The following is a 12,229-nucleotide window of genomic DNA, read 5'->3' as shown; positions in this document are numbered from 1 at the left end:
ATTCTCAAAAAAACTCATCATTCCATGCGCAGGACCCCAGAGGCAGGCTGAATTCCAGAATCTCAATGGATGAGATGATGGTGCAGGGAAGAGGATTTTAGATTTGTTAGGAAGTAGGGAACATTCTGTTGAAGGGGGATCCTATTCTAATGGGATGGGTTCAGCCTTAACCAGAGTGGAACCCAGCTGCTGAAACTAAAGAGATAGAGTAGCTTTTAAATTAGATGATGGGGAAAGCCCACAGTCTCTCAGAAATGCATGGTTTGGTCTGATGAATGTTGTGAAAGTGGACCCTTGTTTCGAGGTAATAGTTACCTTCGAAGGGTGAGGCCTTTCGAACCGAAGACTCTTGCTAGAAGGCTTCACCCTGGAAGCACGCGACCCCCCCCAGGAGAAGCCCGTAGGAGTCCGGCCGCTGGGACTTAGGCGACTTCTCTGAAGACTGTAAGGGGTCTGGATGCAGGCACCTCCTGCAGGTCGTGGGTTCCAGACAGCTGGCGCCTCCAGCAGGTCGTGACAGTCTGAGGATGGAATCGAAGAAGAGTCCAAAGCCAGTCCAAAGTTCAATATGCCAGCGGGGTCCGAATCCAGTCCAGGGTTGAAGCAGGAGAAGGGTCCGAGGCCCCTTTAAGAATCCCCTGCAGCCGCGCGCGTGGCCCTAAGAGGCACAGGGGGAGGAGTCAGATTGCCGCGGAGCCTCGCTGCCGGCTCAGCGGTAGCGGCGGACAAGAAGAGACAGGAAGGGCAGTCCGTCCCCGCAGACCCCGCAGCCAAACCCCGGCGAACCGGGTAAGTTAAAGTTGTTGCCCCTGATCCTGCCTTCGTCACGGCCGACCGCGGCCGACGGCCATGACACTCGGTCCCGGTTGCGGTCTGCTGCGGCCGGCGCCACTAACAATGAATCTTTAAAGGATACTAACAAAATAGGAAAGGTGGGATATCCCGACAGAGAGGTTGCAATAAATGCTAAAGTTGTTAAATCACAAAAGAATTGTGAGAAATTGCAGGAGGACCTTGCAAGATTAGGAGGCTGGGCATCCAAATGTAAGATGACCTTTAATGTGGACAAATGTAAAGTGATGCCAACAGGGAAGAGCAACCCAAATTATAGCTACACAATTCAAGATTCCAAATTGGGAGTGAAAACCCAGGAAAATGATCTGGCATCATCATGCATAATATATTGAAATCCTCTGCTTAGTGTGTAGCTGCGGCCAGAAAGCAAATAGATTTACTAGGAATTATTAATAATAGAGAATGGAATAGAGAATATCATAATGCCTCTGTATTGCTCCATGAGGTGACCGCACCTTGAGTACTATATGCAGTTTTGGTCGCTGTATTGTATTTCAAAAAAGATATAGCAAAATTAGAAATGGAGAGAAGGGCAACCAAAATGATAAAGGGAATGGAACGATTCCCCTATGAGGAAAGGCTAAAGAGATTAAGGCTCTTCGCTTGGAGAAGAGATGACTGAAGGGAGATATGATAGAGGTCATAAAATATTGAGTGGAGTGGAACAGGTAAATGCGAATCCGCTGTTTACTCTTTCAGAAAGTACAAAGACTAGGGGCACATAATGAAATTATTAGATAATACATTTAAGACACATAGGAGAAAATGTTTTCTGCTTAATACATAAACCCTGGAATTCGTTGCTGGAGGATGTGGTAAAACCTATTAGTTTAGCTGGGTTATAAAAAGGTTTGGACAAATTCCTAGAAGAAAAGTCCATAAACCATTATTAAGGTGGACTTGGGAAATCCATTGCTTATCCTAGGGATAAGCTTCATGGAATCTATTGACCTTTTGGGATCCTGCAAGTGGTTGTGACCTAGATTGACCACTGCTGGAAACAGGATACTGGGCTTGATGGATCGTTGGTCAGACCCAGTATTTATTTTATTTATTTACAGAGATTTATATGCCACTTCTACAGAGTTCTAGGTGGCTTACGGTGTGAACATATATACAAATTTAAAAACAAAACAATAATAAACAGCCTTCAACAGCAAATATTAGCAGTTCTAACCTGACTTCATGTTCTCAGCCTGGTGGAAAAGATTTGACTTTAGCAGCTTCTTGAAGGTCTTTGTACATTCAGTGGTCTTTAAAGACTTAGGCAATGAGTTCCAGAGTACTTGGGCCAGCAACAAAAAAGAGTCTCTCATGAGATTCAGCCAGACGAACCTGCTGCACTGAAGGCACATCCACTAACCTGCATTGGGAGGATTGTAACACATGACCAGGATTATATATGTGGAGCATCTGATTAATCCATGGGAGTGAATCCATTCCAAGCATGTTAATAATACAGTCTTTTATTGGATTCTCTGCTTGATTGGAAGCCAATGGAGTTTTATCACAACAGTTGAAATGCGCTATTTAATGAAACCAGATATTAGTCTGGCAGCAGAGTTTAATAGAACTTGTAAAGCATGCAGCGTTTATTTTGGAAGACAAATCAGGAGGACGTTACAATAGATCAAAATTGGTAAAACCAAGAACTGAAGGAAATCCGTGGGAAATAGCAAAGGTCGCAGCAGACAGAGCTTGAAAAAAACAGATTTTATTATTGACCTTATTCAACTACGCATATTAAGATTAGAGTCAAGAAGTACCCCCTAGACTCTTAATTTCCGATAAAATCATGATCTCATAATTTTTAAAGGAGAACGAGTTAGATACCTGTAATCGGTTAGACTGCTATAGGACTATAATTTCAGTTTTTGTTAAGTTTAATGCTAGCATGTTATATGTCAGCCAGCATTGCCCTGCCTCAAGACATACGTGTATGGCAAGCATTTCAAAGGTCGCAATCCAAGTGTATGCAATAGGAATGAAAAAGTGGACATCGTCCGCATAGATATGGTATCCTGAATAGAGCCTAGCAAGAAGCTTGCATAAAGGAGCTAAATAGATTTTAAATAGTGCAGCAGATAATGCCTAGTCCTAGGGGACAACTATATCTACCAGCTGCCATGACGAAAGTACGGATTTAAAAGAGACTCTTTGAGATATGTTAGAGAGATAAGATTGAAACCAGGTTGGCACATCTTATGTTCTTATGGTCTCGCTCCTGCCACTTTCACAGTGAACACTGAATAGAAATATTTGTTGAGCAATTTCTCTTTTTCCATATCAGCCTCTACGTGTTCCTTCCCTTCATCACTGAATCTCACAATGCCAGTTTTGCACCTGGGTGGCGACTCCCAATATACAACCCAACATTGTCTACCTGGAGTTGGAATTATTTTTCCCTATGTCTGCTTGGTTTGGTAACTTCTGCAGTTTGCTGATGTGGGTAACTAAGCGTTGGTAGACTAAGAAGGTGGAGTATGAAGCATGTGTGATAGGCCTTTGTGGGGTTTGAATGCATGTATTATGATTAGGGAGAGCAGACACATAGAAATCTAGATGGTATGTGTAGGGATAAAACAGCCTCAACTGGAAAGTGGGAGGGATGTTTGTTTGTACTGAATTGATTGATTAGTAAATTGTAACCCACTTTGAGCAGAAATGTTAAAAGCAGGATAACAAATTGAAATAAATAAATATTAAAATGTCTAAAGTTGACTAAATCTGTTTAGAGCTATATAATTTAGTTAAAAGAACATTTTGAGGCAGGCGATATCACCATCAAGGGACCAGAGCCACATGTAGAAGTGTTTTCAGTGGAGGGGGGGAGGTGCATGAAACAAAAAAGCTTGGGATGTATAAGGAATAAAATCCATAGAAAGAGTTACAGAAACAGTCATTAAAAATCTGAGATGAAGAAATGACCTCCTTCCTCTTTCTCCCCTCCCCATGGGCATCCGTGCAAGGGACACATTTCTTTCAATCTGTACAGACGGTATCTTTGTTACATATACAATGGACATAGAAAAAAAATACATGGATGCATATTGGACACACGAAAGGGTTGAATTAGCTCATTCCAACTTGTGACAAGTACCATCAACTGTCCATGCTGCAATTTTGTTTCAGTCCAGGCTTCCTATTATGGGCTGAGGGCCCAGCTATGGCTGGTGAACCCCCACGGGAGCAGACTTCAGGGCAAGACAGAGCAGATCTTCTGCCTGTATCAGCCACCTCCCCCACAGGTTGAGCCCTTGGGTTCTGGTGGCCGGCAGGACTTAGGCTGTGGCTGGAGTTGAGGTGCATGCTGTGCAGGACTGGAGACTGAGGCTGAGCAGGACTGGAGGCTGAGGCTGTGCAGGACTTGGATGCAGAGGCAAGACTGGGGTCTGAGGCAAGGACTGGATCCAAGGACAGGACTAGTCCAGACAGGAATATGACCAGACAAGACAGATGAGGACAGGACTAGACAAAACAGGAAACAAGGAACACATATGCCTGAAGGCCAAAAAAGCCACAAGGCCAAACTAAGCAGAAGGTCTGAGAGGCCACAAGGCCAGGCTAGAGCAGAAAGCCTGGGAAGTCCACAAGGCAAAACTAGAGTGGAAGGCCTGAAGAGGCCACAAGGCAATACACGGAAGAAAGGTGCCAAGCAGGGAGTCGAGCAGACTCGATGACAAGGCCCTGAACTTTGCAAGAGGCAGGGTTAAGTACGTAGGGACATGCTGAGTCATGGGACCATGGAGACTCTGACTAGAGAGAGAGCAGGTGTAGCTCCAAGGGGACCTCTGATGGTAGGGAGGCTGCATTACAGGCAGGATCCTAACACTTCCCTCATAAGCATTTATAATTCATTTACTTTAAAAAATACAAAAAATAATCTGTGAAAAGTAAAAGTAAATCTGAATGAGAAAAGCACAAATGGGCTATAGCTAGGGTTGAAGTCTTGATGGTTAGCACTACTGCTCACAGATTTCAAACTTGTACTACTTCAGCCTCTTGTGTGTATGCTGCCACATGTCCAGTAGCTGTATGCACAAACATTTCTGTTTTATCTACCAATGAAATCAGGGGCAGAGTTAAAATTTCTGAACTATGGCAACTGTTTGATCCTTCCCTCGGAATTATTCAGGATGTTCTTCGCATGGACGACGTTTCTAAAGAATGCGTTCAGCACCCTGAGTTCGGGCATCAGGAAGTTGATTGTACGGTTTGTGCAAATTCAGCCATAAGAAGAAACAGGCAAAATGTGTCTGGAAGGGTATACATGTTTTGCCTGAATAAAGTTCATCAGAAAAGAAGAAGTGGGAGAGTCAGAAAAGGAAATGAAAACTGGGAGTTATCTGCATGTACAAGCCCAAAGATGATGAAAGTTCAGGAACAAACTTTCTGACCTGAAGTACATCAGTATTCATGGATTTCCATGAATATTCAGTGTTTGCTATTGTAGATCAGATCTAGTAATAGGACTTTCCCCAGCTCATATCTATAGGAAAAGTGCTTATAATACCTTTACTACTAATCTCTTCTTCCCTAGGAGCCTGCAGAAGTCAACATCTCTCCCTTGATAGGCTTTCCAAAGCAACGAATCTAACATAAAATAATTTGTTCATGGAAAGATTTGCCAAAATGTGTGTAACTTCATTTTAGAACTAAATGACTTGCCCATCTCTAATTTTGGTGTGTTCTTCTAAGGGTCCCATACCTTAGCAAAAAAAAAAAAATACTGTACACACTTTAAACTGTAGTAAAGGTGACATCACGGTTGCAAGCAGTAGAGAAAAAATGGCATCCGCTCTGAAGGATCAGTTTTTCTTCTTTCTTATTCTTTTTTTTTTTTTTTTTTTTTAAATATGTTTTATTGGCACTGTCTGTAAAAACAATTCAATGACAATAATCAGTGTGATAACTGTAAAGCACATTACAAGAAACTTTAAACATAATACCGAAGTACCTCATTTTTTAAATTTTCCCCCACCCCCCACTTTTCCCCCCCCCCTCCCCATTCCCCTACTATTCCCTTCCCCCCCCCCTCCCCTGTTGCAGAATAACTCTAGAGTTACAGTGTAGGTCGACACTACCATTCCCCCTTCGCCACTCAGCCTGTCTTCCATATCATATTCCACTTAGTTCTACTCGATACTACCCTTAGCCCTTCCCTAACTGAGGTATCCATACACATTCTTTAAGGGACATCACCCCCTGGTCAATAACACGTTTATCTCACAAGTCCTTATACCATCGGAGATAAGGTTCCCAGATCAAGACATGTTTCTCTATCTTGTCGAGTTGTTGGGCCCGAAGATAATGCCAGAAATGAAACTGCCAAAGTCTATGGGAGATGGTAAACTTTGTCGGTACCCAGGCCGATCTCCAGCATGCTGCCACCTCCTGGCGTGCCGCACAGAGTACATGATGAATTAAAGTCCGTTTCAACGCAGTCCATGAGTTCGGGTATGCTGAAAGCAGGTATACTTCTGGCTGCAAAGTCATAGAGATATTCAGCATTTGATGAATCATAGTTTGTACCTGTCGCCAAAACGGTACGAGCTTGGGGCAGCTCCACCACACATGGAGGAAAGTGCCCTCCTGTCCACAGTTCCTCCAGCAGTTCGCCCCTTGTGCGGCATATATTTTGTGTAATTTAGCAGGTGTTAGATACCATCTGGACAATATTTTATAGTTAGTTTCCAGTATATTCGCCGATATGGAGTGTCGAAGCATATAGTTAAAACATTGCTTCCATTGCCCAGCAGTCCAGTGTATTTGCAACTCCCTTGCCCAGTCCCGCTGATAACGAGCCTCCAAGCCCTCTGAGGTCGCCAGCCAAATGTAAATATTGGAGATAGTCCCCTTCGATCCCTCCTGGGTACAGCACATGTCCTCAAAGTTCGTTTTTGTCCGAAACACTTCGTCCATGCGAGGTAAGTCCAACAGGCAATGCCGTAATTGTAAATAATAATAATACTCTGTGTCCGGGAGACCATATTGGCTTTGTAAGTCCCGAAAAGACAGTATTTGCTTATCCTTTATCAAGTGGCCAAAGTGCCATAGTCCCCACCTCCCCCATCGATCCGGCAATCCCCCCCCACCAGAGACCCATTGATTAGTCTTATATAAACCAATTGGTAACAAGGGTGAGACCAGACAGGATCCAGTTAAACGCAATCTATATTTCTGCCATAACCGCAGGGTGACCTGCGTAAATGGATTAACCACCTCCCGAGTTCTGGGTTTCCTAGGCATCCCCCACACTTGGTGCGATAGAGATACCCCACCTCCAGCATCTTGTTCAATCTGAGCCCATTGTTTCAGATCCTTTCCCCCTACCCATTCCGGAATGACTCTCAACTGGGCTGCGATATAATACCTGCCAAAATCCGGCACCGCCAATCCCCCGGCCTCCCGAGTTTTATGGAGAACTTGTCTAGCAATGCGGGGTGGCCTCCTCCGCCAAATAAAGTGAAATATCCTAGTATGCAGCCTTTTCAGGAAGGCAGTGGGGACCTCTATAGGCAGTGTCTGAAAGAAATAAAGCCAGCGTGGCAACACAGTCATTTTAATTGTGGCCACCCTCCCCAACCAGGAGAGCCTATATGGGCCCCATATCTCCAGATCCCTTGCGGTTTTGGACATCAGAGGTACATAGTTTAAGGAAAACAGCTGTTGCAAATCCGCAGTAAGCCTGATACCGAGATAATTTAGGCCCTTGGTAGCCCATTTAAATGGAAAATGGTCTTGAATGCTGAGTCTCTGAGCCTCTGTAAGCGTAAGGTTCAGAATTTCCGTTTTGGTCATATTAACCTTAAAGCCCGATATGGCACTAAAGCTCTCCATTTCCTGTATCAAAATGGGCAAAGTCAGCTGTGGATTCGCAATAGAGAACAAGATGTCGTCTGCAAATAACGAGATCTTGTACTGGGCGTCTCCACATGCTATACCTCTAATATCTTGGTTTTGTCGCACCTTGGTCGCGAAGGGTTCCATGAACAGCGCGAATAGCAGCGGGGAGAGGGGACAACCCTGTCGAGTACCACGTCCCAGAGCAAAGCTGGGCGAATAAGAGCCATTTATTTTTATGCAGGCCTTGGGTGACAAGTACATTGCTGCAATCCAGGCCCGAAAATTGTCCCCCAATCCCACCTTTCGTAACACGCCAAACAGGAAATCCCAGTCCACCCGGTCAAATGCCTTTTCGGCATCCACTCCGATTAGCACTGATGGAATATTGTGCCGTCGCGCGGACCATATTAAGTTAACCACTTTTCTAATATTGTCCCCGGCCTGTCTACCCGGAATGAATCCTGCTTGGTCCGGGTGTATCAGCTTGTACATCACCATATTCAACCTATGGGCTAAAATCTTGGCCAATATCTTCAAGTCCACATTCAGGAGAGATATGGGTCTATAAGAGCCACACACAGACTTATCCTTCCCCGGCTTAGGGATCACCGTTATACCAGCGAGCTCCATAGTAGTAGGCAAGGTATGGGTAGTGAGCAGATCATTATAGACCGCCTGCAATCGGGGGACTAAAAGATCCTTAAATTTCTTATAAAACAGTCCTGTAAATCCATCTAAGCCTGGCGCTTTAAAGGGTTTAAGGCTTACTATGGCATCAGAAATCTCCCCCTTAGTAATATGCATATCTAAAATTCGGGATTGGTCAGCCGTTAAAGTTGGCATCCGGGTCTCCTGCAAGTAGGCCTCAATGCGCTCAGGAGGGGAGTGCGGCCCTGGCGAATATAACTCAGTATAGAATTGGGCAAACCTATTCCGAATGCCCTTGTTATCCAGTATGTAATTGCCCTGGGGGTCTTTAATTTTAAAGATCGTGCTCTGGGCAATCTGTTGTTTCAACTGCCGCGCCAACCATCTTCCCGGCTTATTCCCTTCTAGAGAGTGAAACCCCCTATTTTTGTCCAACTTATCCAATATTTCACCGTCCAGTAAAATACGTAGTTCATTTCTCTTTTTATCTAACTCCCTTAATGTACGCCCCCCTCCAAATTGTTTATGTTTCCTTTCCAGTGTCCCAATAACTGAGAGTAGCTCCTCCCTCGCCTTTTTATGCTCTTTCTGTTTAGCTGCTGCTCGGGCTATAAGCTTCCCACGAATGACAGCCTTAAAACAATCCCAGACCGTCCCCAAAGGAACCTCACCATTGTTATTTAAGTCGAAATACTCCTGGATGTCTTGTGATAAGGATTCACAAAAGTGTGGGTCCGCTAATAAACCATTATTCAGTCTCCAAAATTGAGACCCAATTTCCTCCGACACCAAGCGAAAGGTACCCTGTAGGTTTGCATGGTCAGACCATATAATATGTCCAATCTTAACCTCACTACAGCCCCTGGTCCAAAGTTTGCTCCCCAGCCACATGTCAATACGCGAGTATGTCCCGTGCGCTCTGGAATAGAAGGTGTAGTCCCTTTCCCGTGGATGCTGTTGTCGCCATATGTCTACGAGTCCCCAGTGGTCCATCACCAGTTTGAGCCTCTCCCTATGCTCTTTACTCCCTCCCCCGGGCCACTGGCTATGATCTAAGTGGGTATTCAGAATAGTATTAAAATCACCCCCCATCAACAAGGATCCTTGAATGAACCCCCCAAGGGCCTGTTCTATCTGAGTGAAGAAAGCCCCTTGATTTTGGTTGGGGGCATATATATTAATCAAAGTAACCAGGATATTATCAAGTTTAGCCACCACAGCAATATATCTACCTTGCCGGTCTTTTTTGCTATCAAGGATTTCTACCTTAAGGTGTTTAGCAAACAAGATACCCACCCCTCCCGTCTTTTTCCCTTCCCCGTTTGATGCCAATAGTATAGTGGGGAACTCCTTATCCCGGAGTAATTTCTCATCCTTTCTCAGCAAGTGTGTTTCTTGAACAAAGTAAATGGAGGCCTTCTGCGCCTTTGCATCTTTAAACAACAACTGTCGTTTCCTCGGGTGATTCAGGCCCTTAACATTTAGGGATACCAAACGTAGTTCAGCCATAATCAGGATAGAATAAGAACAGGCTGCAAGTGATCATGCCCCCCGCTGTGTCAGCCACCCCCCAGGCTATCCTCTGTAGCTTTTTGTAAAATCGTATCTCAGAGCCCCCCCAGTATCCCTCCCTCCCCACCCCCCTCCCCCCAACCCTAGCCATTCGTAGTGAGGTATTCATCCTCACCCACAACATAAAAGAGGAAGAACATCATCCCGTGTAGCTTATACCAAACAACTGAATAACAACATTAAGCACAACTGCTGGTTTAGAAACTTCCCTTCCCCCTCCCCTCCACCCTACCCCAACATGTCTGACATACTCCTCATTTTATCCTTTTCTCCCCCAATGCTGCGGGATGGATATCTGGGCATTAGCTATGCCCTCTCAGTGCCCCTTAGGACATCCGCAGCAGGAGTTCCCCATTATTTAACGCACTCCTGCCCGAGACCTTGCATCTCCAATCCGCTGGCGCAATCAGTCTGCGGGGATCCCATGCCCCTCTTTAGTGCCTTCCTGTCTGCGTAGGCGTTTTCCTCCTTTCCCCGCTCGTTGCCATCGGGGGCCCATCCCAGCCCTGCCTGCTTGTATCCCAGTTTCCGATCCGGTGATCTCTATTCCACGCTGACGCAAGAACTTTTCTGCCTCCCCTGGCCTTCTAGCCACACACGTGTCCCCACTTATTGTGAATAGTATTCCAAACGGATACAGCCATCTATAGCGCACATTTTCAGCCCGCAGGGTGTCTGTAACGCTTTTCATCTCTCTGCGCTTCTGCAGGGTGACGGACGAGAGGTCATGAAATATCTGAATCATCTCCCCCCGCCATTTTATTTGGCGAAGCGTGCGTGCCTTAGCCATTATTAGCTCCTTTACTGCAAAATTATGCAGACAGGCGATGATATCTCTAGGTTTATTAGCGACAGGCTTACCTAGAGTTCGGTGCGCTCGGTCAATAGCTATAGGCCGGTCATAAGGTTCCTGGGCCTCCATACTGAGCACTGCCTTGCATATATCTTGCACCAGTGCAGCGTAATCCATAGTCCCTTCTTGTTCCGGGATCCCTCGTATCCGTATGTTGCAGCGCCGCTGCCTATTTTCTAGGTCTTCCATTTTAGTTAGCAATTCGTCTCTTGATTGCTGGAGGAGCTGAATTTCCTTAGAGTGCTGTAAAATGGCTGTGGCCTGTTCGTCAGCGCCCTGCTCCACCACGTGGAGTCTCTCTCCCAGATCTTCAACCTCCGTCCGCAGCGCCCCGATGCTCTCTTTAATTTCGGCTTTTAGGGTCTGTATAATTTCCCTCTTCGCCTCCTGGAGCCATATTTTAATATCGTTCCCTTCAGCGCTATTACCGCCGCTGACTTCCACGCTTTGCCCCGGGTTGCGCGCCGTGCCGTCCGCCATATTACTTTCCTCCTCTATCAGCGGCCCAGGTGGTTTCGCGGCAGTGCCACCATAGGAAAATTCAGAGAGGTCGACCGTCTTGCGGCGCGTGGTCATTCTGCTCGCCTACGTGGGGAAACGCTTCGGGGCTGGTTTGCGGGCCGTTTCGCTAATATTTACCGCATAAATTTCCCTCAGCTACACGGAGCGAGACGACTACCCGTCCATGCGCCTCGGGTGACGTACTTCCTCTTCTTCTTTCTTTATTCTAAAACCTGCCTGATGTTAATCGATCAATAAAGAAGATGCAATCATGTCTCCATCATCCACTGGGGATAAGGCAAGAAGTACTGGGCTTATTATTTCATCAGAGATGATTTAATAGACATTTGGAAGAACTTTATAAATGTTAAGAATGGAGAAACACTGAAAGACCTGAGGAATCTCTGCCCTCGGAGATGTTTAAGACCAGGTTAGACATTAAACTATCTAGGATAGATTAGGTATGCTGGATCCAGCCTAGGGGTAGGGAGATGGATTAGTTTGCCTCTTGAGGTCCCTTCCAGCTCTCATCTTTCTAAGATTCTCACTTTGCTGCCAGTTGCTTTTCCTTATCCACTTTTGGCTGTAAAAGCACATAATAAAATGCAATGCACACAGTACCGTGATCATTTTTTTTTTTTAGCAGAAGGTCTAATCTTTGTAATCTTTCTGCTTTGCAATGGTGTAACATTGTGTTCCCGATGGGCCTATCGTTAGCACCTACCCTCCCTTCCATGTTATGCAGGTTTTCAGTCTCAGGCAGAAGGCTAAGAAGGGACGGAAACCCCAGCTCCTACAATTGGGTATTAGCCAAAAGGCGGGCACAAATGATAAGGCAGGACTCCCTTCAGTTGCTCTACAGAAGTTCAAGCATGCATGCTGCATACTTTTTTTTTTTTTTTAAACACCACCACTGTTTTGCTGAACTTTCCTTCATTATCCTGGTGATTTTTT

This window comes from Rhinatrema bivittatum, chromosome 5 (genome assembly GCF_901001135.1).
Source record: "Rhinatrema bivittatum chromosome 5, aRhiBiv1.1, whole genome shotgun sequence".
Classification (NCBI taxonomy): Eukaryota; Metazoa; Chordata; class Amphibia; order Gymnophiona; family Rhinatrematidae; genus Rhinatrema; species Rhinatrema bivittatum.
The sequence above is the reverse complement of the archived record's forward strand: the minus strand, read 5'-3'. Positions refer to the sequence as shown.